Below are 16560 nucleotides of genomic sequence, written 5' to 3'. Positions count from 1 at the left end.
TGTCGTCGGCGTAGGAGATGATGTTGAGGTTGTGTTGGCGTGCGATGGCTGCAAGTGGTCTCATGTAGACGTTGAAGAGGGTGGGGCTGAGTGATGATCCTTGTGGAACGCCGCAGATGACTTCGGTGGCCTCAGAACAAAACGGGGGGAGGTGGACTCTCTGGGTTCTTCCGGCGAGGAACGAGATGATCCACTCCAGTGCCTTCTCTTGGATTCCGATGTTGCTGAGGCGCTGCACTAGGGTGCGGTGGCAGACAGTGTCGAACGCTGCGGAGAGGTCCAGGAGGATGAGGGCCGCTGTTTCCCCGTTGTCGAGCAGGGTTCTGATGTCGTCGGTGGCCGCAATGAGGGCGGTCTTGGTGCTGTGGTTGGCTCGGAAACCGGACTGCGATGGGTCGAGGGATCCGTTCGTTTCGAGGAAGGCGGCAAGCTGACTGTGACGGTCTTCTCGATGACTTTGGCAGGAAAAGGGAGGAGCGAGATGGGGCGGAAGTTCTTGAGGTCGGTGGGGTCCGCTGTTGGTTTCTTCAGTAGGGCGCTGAGCTCGGCATGCTTCCAGCTCTCCGGGAAGGTGGCGGTGTTGAAGGAGGTGTTGATGATGTCCCGGAGTTGGGGTGCGATGGTGGAGTCGGCCTCGTTGAAGATGTGGTGGGGGCAGGGGTCAGTTGGAGATCCGGAGTGGATGGTGTTCATCGTGCGGGCTGTGTCTTTGGTGGTTACCGTGGTCCAGGTGCAGAGGGTGGCAGTGGGGGGCGTTGGTTCAACAATTGGGTGCGTGGATGATGCGCCAAAGCTGTTGTGGATGTCGGCGATCTTGCGGTGGAAGAACGAGGCGAGAGAGTCGCAGAGATCTTGTGAGGGAGTGATGTCGTTTTTGCCGGTGCTGAGGTTGGAGAACTCCTTGACGATGCTGAAGAGTTCCTTGCTGTCGTGGGCGTTGTTGTCCAGTCGTTCCTTCAGTGCTGTCTTCTTGGTGGTGCGGATTAGCTGGTGGTGCTTGCGGGTGGCGTGTTTGAGGGCGGTCATGTTGTCTGTGGTCTGGTCGAGGAGCCAGGATTTCTCGAGGGTGCGGCAGTTCTTCTTGGAGTCCTTGAGTTCGTCGGTAAACCAGGAGGCTTTCTTGCTTCTGGGTCTGCTGGGGGGGATCTTCAGTGGCGGAGGTCGTCGGCGCAGGCGGTCAGCCACTGCGTGAAGTTGCGGGCTGCTTCGTTGGGGTCCGTTGTGCTGGTGGGAGGGTTATGGCTGAGGGAGGTGGTGAGCTGCTCTGCGGTGATCTTGCTCCAGCTCCTGCGAGGAACCTGTTGCGGGTGGTGGTGGGTCGTGGTTCTTCTGAAGCTGAAGTGGACGCAGCTGTGGTCGGTCCAGTGAAGTACGGTGGAGTGGCTGAAGGTGATGTGCTTGCTGGATGAGAAGACGGGGTCAAGCGTGTGGCCGGCGTAGTGGGTGGAGGTGTTGACCAGTTGCTTGAGTCCGAGGTTGGCGAGGTTGTCCAGCAGGGCGGCGGTGTTGTGGTCCTTGTTGTTCTCCAGGTGGAAGTTGAGGTCCCCTAGGAGGATGTAGTCGGCGGAGGGGAGGGTGTGCGGGCTGATGAAGTCCGCGATGTCTTCGCTGAATTGTGTGCGTGGTCCAGGGGGTCTGTAGATGAGGGTGCCTCTGAGGGTCATCTTTGGGTCGGTGTGTATCTGGAAGTGGAGGTGCTCGGTGGCGGAGAAGGTGTAGTTTGAGTCGGTCGTGATGCGGATGGTGTTCATGTGTACGATGGCGATGCCTCCTCCAGTCTGGTTGACGCGGTCCCTCCGGGTGATCTTGTATCCGTCCGGGATGGCGATGGCGATGTCGGGCGCAGAGGAGGCGTTCATCCATGTTTCTGTGAGGAAGGCGACGTCTGGTGAAGTTGTGTCGATCAGGTTCCAAAGTTCGATGGCGTGTCTGTGGACGGATCGGGTGTTGAGCAGGATGCACTTGAGGTGATTGTTGCTGGTGCTCGGTTTGGCGGGTGCGGTGCAGGTCCGGAGGCAGGTGAACTTGCAGGCTTGGCAGGTGAAGGGTCCGTGGGTGCGTCTCGGGGTGGCTTGGTAGCAGGCTCGGTTTCGGTCGGGTTAGAGTGCGATGAGGGTGGCGGCGTCGTAGGTCCGTCGTGTGGGCTGGCAACGTCGGGGGCCAGGGGTCCTGGCACTGGGCGCGGTCCAGGCACGGACGGGCGCAGACGGGCTTGCCTTTGGCGCGCCTTCGGCGCACAAACGGCGCACCCGCTGCGCGTGACTGCTGCGCGTGCGCGCGGTCGCCATTTAAGGCGAAGTGGGAGGGAGGAGCAGCTGGGAGGCGGGAGCGGAGAGGACACAGAAAAGAAAAGGGGGCGGGGCCGCGATGTCACGGCGGCGGGAAGCGGGGAGCGAAGGGGGGGTCACACCAGGGGAGCAGCATGTGAATACAACCAGAGTTAACAGTTTAAACAAAAACAATCAGAGGCACAGGAGTAAAAACTGAGAAACAGTAAAGAAAAATGCCAATTACACAGTCAGAGGCGCAGGAGGGAGCAAACAGTGTCACGGGCAGTAACGAGGGGGAGACTCACCTACAGCAGGAGGGCCGTGCGGCGTGGGGGTGACCTGAGGACAGGTCACACTCACCTGCGCCGCGCGGTCGCCATTTAAGGCCAAGTGGGAGGGAGGAGCAGCTGGGAGGCGGGAGCGGGGAGGACACAGAAAAGAAAAGGGGGCGGGGCCGCGATGTCACGGCGGCGAGAAGTGGGGAGCGGAGGGGGGGTCACACCAGGGAAGGTGTGAATACAACCAGAGTTAACAGTTTAAACAAAAAACAATCAGAGGCACAGGAGTAAAAACGGAGAAACAGTAAAGAAAAATGCCAATTACACAGTCAGAGGCGCAGGAGGGAGCAAACGGTGTCACGGGCAGTAACGAGGGGGAGACAACCTACAGCAGGAGGGCCGTGCGGCGTGGGGGAGACCATGAGGACAAGTCACACTCACCTGCGCCGTGCGGTCGCCATTTAAGGCGAAGTGGGAGGGAGGACCAGCTGGTAGGCGGGAGCGGGGAGGACACAGAAAAGAAAAGGGGGCGGGCCGCGATGTCATGGCGGCGGGAAGCGGGGAGCGGAGGGGGGGGTCACACCAGGGGAGCAGCGTGTGCATACAACCAGAGTTAACAGTTTAAACAAAAAACAATCAGAGGCACAGGAGTAAAAACGGAGAAACAGTAAAGAAAAATGCCAATTACACAGTCAGAGGTGCAGGAGGGAGCAAACGGTGTCACGGGCAGTAACGAGGGGGAGGCTCGCCTACAGCAGGAGGGCCAGTGGCGGTAGCAGGGGCAAGCTCGTAGATCGGCCTCAGGGGTGCTTACGAGCGGGGTGGGTCGGCGGAGGGGAGTTCGGGGCGGGGAGGTCCTGTGCAGCGGGTTGGTCCTGACATGAGCGGGTGGTTGCATGCTACACTCGGGTCCTGGCGGGGAGCTGGGGATAGGAGAATCGTTAACGCGGGCGCTCACCTTGGTGGGCTGGGACAGACGGCCTTTGCGGAGCTGTGTCGTAGGAACTTCCAATGCTGCCTCTAACCTTAGGAACATGGAATGTTAAAGGGCTGAATTCTCCCCAGAAGCCCCAAAGGTTCTGGAAATATATAATTGATCATCATCTAGATATAGTGGGCCTTCAGGAGACTCATCTGACTTAAACGGAGGACTCACGCCTTAAGCACAAAAGGTTCCCATTAATCTATAGATCCTCCGCCGCCACGAAACAGAGGGGGTGGCCCTAATGTTCCGCTCGACCCTACAATTTCAACCCCTGGGTGTACAGAGTGATAGGGAGGGTCTCTGGATCATGGTTAAGGGCCTCTTGCGGGGTAAACTCTGCACATTTCTTGTACTGTACGCACCTAACACTGGGCAAAATGCCTTTCTACATACCCTGCTGAGGATCGTGGTTGATTTTGTGGAGGGGCCGCTGATCGTCATGGGGGACTTTAATTTGGTGTGGCAAAAAGATCTAGATAGCACGCACTTACAGAGGTCAGACATGGGCACGTTCTCCCCGACACGCAACAACAGATTTCTGACTTGGGCCTTTTTGATGCTTGGCGCTTCCTATATCCCCAATCCAGAGATTTCACCTTATTCTCCCACGTTCACCGCTCCTATTCCCAAATTGACCACTTCTTCCTGAGCCAGTCCCTTCGGGGGGATCTACGGGAGGCCAAGATCTTCCCACTATCTGTTTCTGATCATAGCCTACTCGCAGTGGGTCTCCAGTGGGGTGTGAAGAGTAAGGATAGTTCCAGATGGTATTTCCCAGCTTCCCTGGTTCGGGACAAACCCTCTTGTACCAAACTGAGAGGCCTTATCACCGAGTTTTTCGCGCTCAATGATCCAGGGGACACCTCGGTCTTCACCACTTGGGATGCCTTCAAGGCGTGCCTTCGTGGGCATTGTATAGCACTGAACGCTGCTCTTAATCAGCAGCGCTGTCGGGAGCGAGAGCAACTAGAGAAGGAGCTCTCCTCCTTAGAAAAGGCGCATAAGGGAAACCCCACCAGATTGGGACTAAGGCAGCTAACGGCCGTCAGAGGCAAACTCCGAGCCCACTATAATAATAGGGCCGAATATACCCTGCTAAAACTGCGGCGCCTCTCTTACTCCCAGGGCAACAAGGTGGGGAGACACCTTGCCAGGCAGCTACGGGACAAGAGGGAGCAGCAGTATGTAGGGGGAATTCAAGATGCACAGGGAGGAGTGACGCATCAGGACGAGGCAAAGGCTGAACTCTTTGGGGCCTTCTACAAGACCCTTTATGCAGGGGATCACCTAGACGCTACCGCTCAAGCCGAATACCTACAAGGATTAACACTGCCCCAGGTCTCAGCAGAATGGAATGAGGCACTCTCTGCCCCCTTCTCTAGGGTGACGTGCTGGCTGCCATTAAAGTTCTAAAACCCCGCAAGGCTCCGGGGGCTGATGGGTATACGGCCATCTTCTATAAAACTTTCGCCTCTGAACTATGCCCATATCTAGTCCAGCTGTTTAACGGCGTGGCGGAAGAGGGCGAGACCTCCCGCACAATGGCAGAGGCACTTATATCCATTATTCCCAAACCCGGTAAAGACCTTAGTAAATGCGCTTCCTATAGGCCGATTGCCCTCCTGAATCTAGACGCAAAGCTCTACTCCATCATCGCCCAGCGGCTCAATGACCTGATGCCGGCTCTCATAGATCCCGATCAGTCAGGGTTCATCAAAGGGCGCCAGATCCATGATAACACAATGCAGGTGGTACACCTAATTGAGAGAGCCAATACGTTTAAAATTCCAGCGGTTCTGGTGGGCCTGGATGCCGAGAAGGCGTTCAACAGAGTGGACTGGGGATTCCTGTTCGGCACGCTGGCCGCCTTCGGCTTTTCATCCAAATTTATAACCATGATTCGGGCGAAAAACCTCTCCCCCCAATCCCGAGTAGCAGTGAATGGTCAGTTATCCCCCTTTTTTTAGCACTCCAGGGGCACAAGGCAGGGAGGTCCTCTGTCGCCGCTGCAATTTGCTCTTAGCATTGAACTACTGGCAATAGTGGTGAGGGCCAACCCCGACATCCATGAACTGCCTTTCACTGGGGAGTCCCACAAGATTACTCTCTTTGCAGACGATGTACTCCTCTCCCTCTCTGAACTGGCCCACTCTCTTCCCTATGTGCAAGCCACACTGGAGCGCTATGAAGCGGTGGCAGGGTTCAAAATTAACTACGACAAATCTTATGTCCTCAACCTCACGATTACCCAGTCGGAACTTCCCCATCTTAAGTCGTTAACTCCTCTGTCGTGGACAGATTCCTCTTTTCAATACCTGGGGATCCACCTGACCCCAACGCTGGGGAATCTGTACTCTGCTAACTTCCCTCCACTCCTTGCTAGGATCCAGTCCGACTTGGCACAATGGAAACCCATGTTCATTTCCTGGCTAGGAAGGATCCACGCGATTAAAATGACCCTCCTCCCCAAGCTCCTATACCTGTTCCAGGCCCTTCCTATAGATCTTGACGGAGAATTCTTCAGGCGAGTGAAGTCCATGATGCTGCGTTTCGTCTGGCAGGGAGGCCGGGCGCGCTTCTCCTTCGCCGTCTTACACAAACCAAGGAAAGAGGGAGGCGTGGGGCTACCTGACATTCATTTGTATTATAAAGCTGCACAACTTCGTATACTAGTTGAGTGGTCACAACAAGAATCAGAAAAACACTGGCTTCATATGGATAGGAGCGTGGCCGGGAGAACAATTTGGGACTTGGAGTGGCGGCCCAAGTGCGATAGACCTAAGAATGCATGTCAGTACCCTCACTAGCACCACCCTGAAGGTTTGGGACTCTTTCTCTACAGATGACAGGTGGACCACCTTCCCCTCCCGCCTTCCCCCCAGCCTCACTCGAGGGCCCCTTCGGGGCTTGGAAGGAAGGAGGTTGCCTAGCACTCACACACCTATTCCACAATTCTGACCCGCTCACCTTTGAAAACTGTTGGAGGGATTACGGGGTGTTGGAGGGTGAGCAAAATCATCACGCTCAGCTGCTGCACTGGGCGCTCTCTCCTCAGGTGAGGGAGGCGGCAACTCGTCCCCTCACGAAGTTTGAGGCCTTCTTGACCAGGACTTCTTCTATGAAAGGGGCCATCACTTTCATCTATGGGCTCCTCCTCACCACTGCAATTTCCCCTAGGCCCCGGTATATGAATATGTGAGAAGGGATCCTCCAACAGGGCATCTCCGACGCCGAGTGGACTCACCTATGGTCCGATATTGCCAAGTTTAATCACTCGGTGGAGCTTAGGGAGGCACTTATGAAGACCATAGTGGACTGGTACCTACACCCCGCCAAGCTGAAACTGATTTTCTCGGGCACCTCCGATAGATGTTGGAGGGGATATGGGCTCTTAGGGGACTTCCAGCACATTTGGTGGGACAGCCCCATTATCCGGCCGTTCTGGGAAGAAATTTGAGCCCAAATTAAGGAAATGCTGGGATACCCTATTCCTACTTCGATGGCTTCCACTCTGTTGGGTCTCCGTGATCCTGATCTCGAACACCAGACCAGGGCGGACAAGAGGATCATGTGGCTCAGCATTGGCGCGGTCAAAATTACTCTGGCTGCAGTGTGGAAGAAGAAAGAGGCTCCGGCCTCCTCACTTTGGCACTCGAGGATTTGGAAGTTGCTCAGTATGGAAAGGATGGCGGATATCTTTCTAGATGATTTTAAAAATTTTGAATTTTGCTGGGGCCCGCTGGTTGCATTCCTCTCCAAGGGCCTGCCATCCGCGGTTTATCCACCTAGCGTTTGAGCTCTCCACTTGTTTCAACTCTGAATCCCTGCCTTTTCAAGTCAGGTTCCCTGCCCTGGGCTTATTGCTACCACCGCTTGGGAGGTGGGTGGGGGGGAGGGGAGGGGTTATGCACGTTTCTTTGTTCGTTATGACATCTCTCTTAATGCTCCATTATAGTAATGCATGCTAAGCCACATGCCTGCAGGAGGGTCTATTAGCACTACTGCAAGCTGTTTGTGATCCACTTTCCGGGAGGTCTAGCCGTTTGAATGCATTGTTATGATTCTGTACAACCGAGACTTTTAGCTGGCCTCTTCCTCCATTGCATAACGTATGATGGTTCACATGTTGGCTGATTGGCACTTCCAAGGACACTACGCTGAGTATAAGAGACTTGATCACGGGGACCCTTCCCCCGTCTATCGTGTTGTCTTCAGGCAACTGCTCTGGCTACCCCCTGTGTGGGATGAAGTGCGGGATTGTCGCATGTTTATTTCTCCTGTTTTTTATTGAACTATCAATAAAAATACTTTTGACAAAAAGTAGTAAACAACATATAGCCATACGCCTCAATGCAATGAAAAATCAGTGCAATAGCCTATCCATGTCATTTCGTAAAAAGAACCAAACTTGAACTCTAACCAATCAGGCAATAGCACCAACACTCAAGAGAGACTCAGTCCCTCAGATTTCAAGCACTAGTCTGAGCAAAGAACCCAGTAGAAAAGCACAGGCGTAGCCTCTCATGGGGGAAGGGTGAGTACGTGAATCTATGAAAGGTACCAATACTGGATAACTGCAGTTACAGGTGAGAAACTCATTTTCTTATCCAGCATTGGATCTTTCATAGAGTCACATGCTTGAATCAGAAAAGTAAGCAGTTAAAACAATGCAATGTGAATACATGTACACTTAGAAGATGGCAGGTAATAACATCAGTTATATATGTATAACAATAATAATAATATAGAAAAAATGCAACTATATCAAATGAAACAGTGATAAAACCACATGAAGCGAAATTAGATAGATATAGTGGAAGAGAAAAAATACCTCTATGACTAGAGGCTTACCTTACTGGAAGAGATTTCGTAGAACCGCTTGTCGTACAGCTGCGTCACAGCAGATTGGTAAATCAAGGCAATTACGCAGTGTGAAAGAATGAGTGGTCTTCCACGTTGCGGCACGGCATATCTTGTTTAGTGGGACCCCCCAAAGAGAGCAGAAAAGGTTGACAGTGCTCTAATGGAATGTGCCTTGGTCTTGCTAGTAAGCCGCTTAAAGAGATTGAAGATGACAGAGTTGAATGACAGCCACAATCCATCGTGCAAGTTTGCTTTTGTAACTGGAGAGCCTGCTCTTTGTGGAGCATAAGAAACCAGCAAATGGTCAGTATTTCGGATTTGTCTTGTTCTTTGTAGATAAAATTTAAGACAGTGTTTAATGTCTAGAGTGTGAAAAGATCTTTTCGCCAGTGAGGATGGATTAGGAAAGTAAGTGCTTAGACCCACAGATTAATTGAGGTGGAATTGGGATGGAACCTAAGGAATAACATTTCAGATTTGTCCTGAGAAGAACATATTCGTCATGACGCATAGATAAGGTTTCTTTATAGAGAAAGCCTGGAGTTCACTAACCCTCCTGGTGGAGGTGAGAGCTAGCAGCAATGCAACTTTCCAAGTGAAAAACTTTAGTTCTACCATGTGAACAGTCTCAAACAGTGGTCTGATAAGTTGTGAAAGGACTATATTGAGGCACCATTCAGGTGGAGCAAGCCGAATGGGAGAAACCGTTCTGAATAATCCCTGCATAAACTGTTTGACAATGCGAGTAGAACAAAGAGAAATTGAAGAAGAGGAGCACCTCTAGCAAGAGATTGCAGCAAGGTGTACTTTAACTGAGGAATGTCCCAGTCCCGATTTGGTCAAGTAGAGATGGTAAGGCAGAATATGTTCCGGTGAGGAATTTCCCGGGTGGATACTGTTCTTCAGATAACAGGAACAGAAGCGTTTCCATTTCAGTCTATAGGTTTTCTTGGTAGAGTCAGCTCTGCCTCTAGACAAAATATACAGGTAATCCTGAGGAATGTCTATATTTTTGAATTCTTTAAATTCAGGAGCCAAGCATGCAATTAAATAGTTGCTGGATGAGGATGAAGATTCTGTCCTTTGTTCATAAAGAGTAGAGTCGTTGTTACTGGAAGGCGGCAGGGTTCAGGCTCCGAGAGTAGAAGGAGCTCCGTGAACCAATGCTTGCAGGGCCACTGTGGAGCAATGAGGATCATCCAGCACGTCTCTTTCTTCATCTTCATAAGAAGCCTGTAGATGAGAGGGCCTGGGGTAAAGTGTAAGCAAAGATATCTGACCATCTTATCGAAAATGCATTCTCCCATGACCTCATCTGCAGTTCCCAGCTGGGTTAGAACCAGCATTTTCGGTTCAGTCAAGAGGCTAAGAGATACAGATTTGCCATGCTCCACTGTTGGAAGATGTAGTTGAGAATCGATTAATTGAGTTCACACTCGTGGCAGGTTTGAGTGGTTCTGCAGAGGGTGTCACAGAGATTGTTGCTCGGTCCTGGGAGATGTTCCACTCTGAAGGAAATGCTGGAAAGAAAGGCCCAGATTTTATGCTCTTCCAGAGATGATATGAGAGACCTTGTACCTCCCTACATGTTGAGGTAGTGCATGCAGGTGGTGGTTTCTGTTCGTATGAGGACAGAAAAGTTCTGTATACTCGGGAGGAATGATTGAAGCGCCAGAAGGATAAGTTTCTTACCTGTAATCCTCGTTCTCTTCCAGGGGTACACTCATCAAAGGCATGAGCACTGACTAGTCCCCCCTTGCTGAATATATATATATATATATTTGTAGAATATATACATTCTGAAACATATACCAATATATATATATATATATATATATATATATATATATATATATATATATATATATTGGTAGAATATATACATCACTGAAAAAAACAGAGGTGTAAGGGACGTTACAGTTAGGCGGACATTTAACTCATAGAAAACCTGAGAAATTCAGCCGTTATAGCTAGCTGAGCTAACTATAACCCGCGCCCCTGCAATGCACTGCTGATGAAAACTTCATTGGCTTCCAATAACAAGCCGAAGTTCAAGGCTCTTTGTATTGCCTTCAAGTCCATACACAAAACTGGATCTTACTTCCTGAAGAAAGCCTTGTGTGGATATACGCCTAACAGAACTCTCCGCTCATCAACGGCTAACCTCTTGAACATTCCCCGCACAAAATAAGTAGCCTGGGGTGACAGAAGATTCACCGTCGCCACTGCCAAACTATGGAACACCCTTCCCCAGCATATCAAATCATGCTCAACGTAATTCGCCTTAAGGAAGCGGATTAAGACTTGGCTTTTTATTCAATAGGCACCTCATCCCTAGCTCCTCCTCTACACAGTCCGCAGCTCCGAGACACCCATGGGTATGTGCGCGCTCTACAAATTGCTTAAATAAATAAAATAAATAAATGATGTCACATATTACATCACTCATTACATGGGCAGTGACATCACTGATGACAACACTGGTGACATCCTCGTGTGAGTGTTTCTAAAAAGTTTAAGAATGTTATATATGTATATATACATACGCTATAGTGTATTGAAGAATGAGTGTGTATATGAGTGTCTGAACGGATGATTTAGTGGGTATGTGACTGACTGTATAAGTGAGTGCTTAAACATGTCTTAGTGAATGCATGGGAGAATGACCAATCTATGTGAATGTCTTTATCAGTCTGTCAGTTGGTGTGTAAGTGGCTGCATGGGTTTGTGAGTAGCTACATGAGTGTCTAGATGGGTTAATGATTGGTTGTCTGAGTACCTGTATGGGTACCTGAGTATCTGTGTGGGTGGGTGATTCACTGGGTGTATGGGTTCAGGAGTGCATCTGCTGAGTGGATGAGGAACAGCCGCCTGAAGCTGAACTCGGACAAGACGGAAGTCCTCATCCTCGGCCCTACCCAGTCTGCCTGTGACGACTCCTGGTGGCCGACAACACTAGGAACAGCACCGACACCCACAGACCACGCTAGCAACTTGGGATTCATCCTCGACTCCTCCCTCTCCATGTCCAAGCAGGTCAACGCCGTCTCCTCCCCCTGCTTCAACACCCTCCTCCTGCTTCGCAGGATCTACAAATGGATCCCGATCGAAACCAGAAGAACAGTGACCCAACACCATTGTTAGACAGCATTAGACTATCTATTTGCAGACGACCTCATGGTCGAATGCAGTCCCACAAACACTAAATCAAGGTTCCTTTGTGTTGGACTTGGCCTTTTTCCCCACAAATTTTTCGCTTTTTGCCCCCCTAACTTGAATGTCTCCCCCATGGGATTAAACCTGTATAGGCCATGAGTGGTGTGAGACATCTTGTGAAAAATGTAATTACCTGAAGTAATGTGAGCACTTGTAAAATCCCCCATTTTAAAACTGCACCCCCATTTTAAAACTGCACCTGACTGAAATGTATTGCTTTTAAAATGGATGCCATGGCTATGGGTTTTGCCACTGGACTGACATAGGTCAGCGGTCTAGATAATATCACCCAGCTACCCCTAGCTTTTGGAGGGAAAGCCTGGCACCCAGGGTGCTCACCCCCTCCCCTAGAACCAGTTTAGGCTAGATGTGCCAACATTCTAGAAGGTCCTGGCACTGCCTGGGAGGAGGGTATAAATAGGGAGAAGTGTCACCAGAAAGTCAGTCAGCGCTGGGACAAGGAAGAGAGGGGACCAGCTGTGAGGTGCTACCGCCACATGGGCCTGTGAGCTGGGCCCTGCACCCCTATGAACCCCCCCTCTGCTGTCCCCATGGGCCCCTAACAAGGGAGGGCCCCTACCCAGGTCCCTGACACTGTGGGAACCGGGAGTTACGCCAGCGCTGCGATGAAGAAGCGCCCAGGAGGTGAGAAATAGGATTGTCCACTCCCCCTGCTGAAGCTGTGACCCTGTGGAAGTACTGGGTCGTGAGGAGCTGCCCGGGGAGGATTGTGCCCCGAGGAACTGTGTCTCTAAATCTGCCCCTGGACTGCCTGCATAGCGCTGTGTGGTGAAGTGCTGGAGAAGTGCTAAATTCCTGCCCCTCTGTGTGGCCTGAGAAAGAAGCTGAGAGCTGCGTGCAGAGGGAAGAGCAGTGCGCTGTAAATAGCGCCATCTGCTGAGGAGAATCGCGCTGTGTGGGCTAAGGAAACTGTGAGGAGAAACAGCGCTGAGGAGCCTACCCTCGTGTCAGCGCGCTGTCTGCCGTAGTATTAATTAATTACAAGGGAGCCTACCCCTTATCGCCGCTGGAAATCACCGCCGCAGCCCGGCGCGACTGTGGAGGGGCCCCCACCGCTGTGGAAATCGTCGCGGCGGCCCCCGGTACCAGGAGAGGGCCGCCGAAGTGCAGGAAGGGCCGCGCTAGGCCCTGAGGCCGTCAGGTTCTCCCGTCACATGACGGAGGCCCGGCCGCGTCATCGGCCCGCCCCCGTCGCGCACTGATTGGCCTGCGCGGCCGTGACCTTTGAAGGCCGCGCAGGGATTGGCTGTGGAGCGGGAAGCCCAGGAGAAGGGAAATCGAAGCCCCGGGTCCCCGTGAGGTAGGAGGGGGACCCGGGTGAAGCTCCGTTGCGGGGCCCCCGGGCCAAGGAGGGAGCCCTGGGAGAAGCGACCGGAGCGGGAGGCCACCCCGCCGGTCTGTGCCCCAAAGAGAGCCTGCCCGGACCTAAGGCAGCCCCGGGTCCCCATGAGGAAGGAGGGGCCCGGGAGAAGCTTCGGTGCAGGGCCCCCGTGGTCAGGAGGGAGCCCTGAGAAGGACGACCAGAGCGGGAGGCCACCCCGCCGGTCTGTGCCCCACGCGAGGGGCCGGTAATGGTAGGCGGGGCCGGGGTGCATTGCCGGTGCCAGCCCCGCCTCCCGACCTGTGTGACCCAGTGAGGAGAACCCCGCGCAGGGAAATCCCGGGCCCCCGAGCTGTGGAGGATCCCGGGGGAAAGCAGGGAGAGGGCCCAGACGGAGCCCGCAAGCCCCATCCGCCGGTGCCTGCAAAGGAGGAACCGGAGTACCTCCACCGGTGAGGAAGTGCCCTGAGTGCTGCCGCGAGTCCTGCGGCTGGTGGCAAGGTCACAGAGGGGGGGCCTCGAGCCACATTGTCGGTGCTTGCCCCCCCCTTATCTCGGAAGCCCCGGGAGAAGGCCGCGTGGAGTCTCCTGACTGCCCCCCCCCCCATGACAAAGGGGCCAGCAGTGTGGTTGGAGCCCGGATCCAGAACCCAGGAGTAGCCGGTGAGTTGGGCCTAAAAAGAGGGTGAAGAGGGCAGCGGGGCACAGGGTCGGTGCTCGCCCCCACCCGTGACTTGTACACTTAAGACACCTGAAGAGTGAATTGACAGTGATGCCTAATGGTTGCCTGTTACCTGTGGTGCATAGGGTCCCAGACAGGTCGAGAAGCTCATGGACAGGTGCTCCGGCCCCTAGAGGATAGGCTGAACATTCAATCTATATGTTTATTCCCCCAAGGAGGGTTTACCCTATGTTGAGGTTTGTAGGCCTATGGTTCTATGCCCCAGGGAATATTGTCTCCTCTAAGGTGACCCAGGAAGAGTTGTTGCCAACGCACTGCCTAAAGTTTATGTTGCTGGTTGAGGGCTGAAAAGCCATGTTCCCAGGTTACCTTTGATGCCTAGGGTGTATACCTCAGATATTATTGAATGCCAGGTGCCTTCCTACCTGTTGTTTTATACCCGTAGGTGGAGGGTGGAGTAAATCTGGGTGTTCCCTTCTACTGCAGGGGTGCCCCTAAGCTTGCCTGACGAGTTATTCCAGGCCCCTGTTCATGCCCCTGGTTAATGAGCCAGCCATGTTGATTCATGATAGGTGCTCCTGTCTAATATTAAATGTGCTGTGATGCTCTGTTTTCCCTTACAGGGGTGGGGATTGGCGTTATAATGCATGAGGTGTATTTATGCATAATGTTGTAACTTACATTTTCAGCCAACCCCCTAAGGATGAGAGCCTGAGTTGGCCCCGCCAGATTGGCCCAGATCTAATGTTTAATTAACCATCCTTTTTCCTTACAGCTATGGACTATGGACTTAACCCTTTTTGTCCCATGTAAATAATCCCCCACTGAAGTACTTGGCTTGGGTGCCAGTTGGCGCCTTGTTGTGATTACCAGTGTATTTTTCCCTTTTTACCTTACAGGTTGGAGATATCACTAAACTTCTTCTTTTCCTACCAAAGGTGGAGTTGCGTCTCTTTTGTAGTGTGCCTGGTGTGTCGTCTGTGGGTACTGCGTGAATGCTTCACATGTCCTCGAAGTTTGGCCTGCCCGCTTGATGCCATGCTACCCCCTTTGAGACTTGGGCAACCCCCATTTCCAACATTTTGGATGTGGCCTCAGCCGCTCGAACTGTTATAAAAGATTTGTGAGTCTATATCGGCACATACACAATAGGCACACTACACTCTGACCAGGGCCTGCGTTTAGCTCTCGAGCTTACAAATAAGCCATGGCCAGTTTGGGTGTTTAACTGCGGTACTCTAGTCCATTCCATCCTGAGGGAAATTCTGTTGTGGAAAGAAAAAACCGGGTCATAAAGCAGTCTATAACAGTTAGGGTATTAGGTTCGGATGGTGGGTGGGTCAAACACCTTTATGGGGTCCAACGAGCTTTAAACAATTTCCAAGAAGTTCTCTAGGGGGTGTCACTCCATATGAGGTCCTATTTGGGACAAGAATTTTGTTCCGGATCTTGATTTTCATGGAACAGTGGTGGAAAATAAGAAATTTGATATCAAAGATCTGTTGGCTGTTTTACAGGACTTAAATGAACTAAGATTGAAACAAAGCAACATGTTCCTGAAGCCAACCACCACTGGGGAAAAACGAGCCGTCCAGCAAGGCCTGTCTGGAACCCAAAGCTTGGTGATCTAGTCAGAGAAAAGATTGCGGACAAGAAGGAATTTGGGCCTTCTTACAGACAACTAGTACCTGTCCTAGCAATCCACAGATCAAGAACAGTTTTACTGCCACCACTTGCTGGTAAAAAGGAGAAAAGATTTGTGCCCATCGACCTCATCAAACCACACTATGTGGCCGATTCTCAGCAGTAGGCCAAGTGGATTCTGACAATATAGCAGACGCACTCCCCTAGCTACAATCCAAGAGGTTCAAACTGAGACCTTTGAAGATTCTACAGTGAGAAAAGAAGGACTATGCAATAAAACTATGGAACTTGTTCCTCTTGAAACCCAAATAACAGTTCGTCCTGATACACCTGTCTACAACGAAGTAACAAGTGATCAAGTGGGTCCAGCGATTTCAACGAATCCGGATGCAATTCCAACCATTGACAGAACTGCCTCTGGCTATTTCATTAACGTTGATAAGTTTTCTGAGGATCCCAGCGAACCTGAAACGACACCAGCACAAAAAACTTTCAAAGACAAGCAACAGACTTTTTTCTTCTCCTGAAAAATACTTATCTGGTTTCGCCATGGATTGAACTATAGATTGTTTTGGGAATATTCTTTTTTCTACTTTGGTTAGCTCTGGTATAACTCTGGGTATGCTGATAAATGGAAGATCTATTCAAATGGACATAGCAAGTAAAAAAGTGAACTTACTTCTCCAGCCACACAAATCATCCCATCGTGAACAAAGAGACTTGTCAGCAGTGAACATCACACCCGTTCCTATGCCAGATGGTATAGTTTGGGACAGAACTGAATATGACATTTTTGGCCCCTCAGAGCTTTTGAAGATTCCACACTTATTCAAGATTTCATTAAGTGACTTTATTACCTCTAGTACCTTTCTGATGACTGAGACTTTGAGACTGTTAATAACATGATGTCTGATCTAGAAATGTGTGCAGTATTCTCAAATCATGAATATTTAGAGGGTTCATCAGACTATGAACAAATGTATTGTTATAACCATTATGGTCATCATTTCTTGCACAAATCTGCAATGCCTAGAAATGTATATATGTATAACCAATGGGAACATTGTCCTACACCTCCAAAACGTAGCTCAAAAACTTTTGCAAACAAATTTCCATATTTTTCAGGGTTGTCAAATACAGAAACGTTTTTCTTTAAAAATATGAACAGGACAGGAACGAAAAACAAGTTAACCAATACAAAACATATTTATTCTGCAGCTTTTATTGCTCAACTGTCTAGACGAGGTTTCAACTTAACTTATGGAAAGACAACATTGAGA

At 51.2% G+C, this 16560-nt stretch overlaps 1 protein-coding gene across 2 annotated transcripts in view; it reads right to left on the bottom strand.

Annotated features, from left to right (window-relative positions):
• The window catches only part of ERF (ETS2 repressor factor), a 337451-nt gene that overhangs the window by 146646 nt on the left and 174245 nt on the right, over window positions 1–16560 (bottom strand). Inside the window, exon 1 of one of the 2 annotated variants that reach the window (XM_078651331.1) lies at window positions 8385–8576. The exons of the other annotated variant lie outside the window; for it this stretch is intronic. The gene's annotated coding sequence lies outside the window, so the exon portion shown is untranslated. Of the gene's footprint in view, window positions 1–8384; window positions 8577–16560 lie in introns of those variants that run through there. 2 annotated transcript variants of the gene reach the window in all.

This window comes from Lissotriton helveticus, chromosome 7, assembly GCF_964261635.1.
Source record: "Lissotriton helveticus chromosome 7, aLisHel1.1, whole genome shotgun sequence".
NCBI classification, from domain to species: Eukaryota; Metazoa; Chordata; class Amphibia; order Caudata; family Salamandridae; genus Lissotriton; species Lissotriton helveticus.
This window is presented reverse-complemented; position numbering and strand designations above follow the sequence as displayed.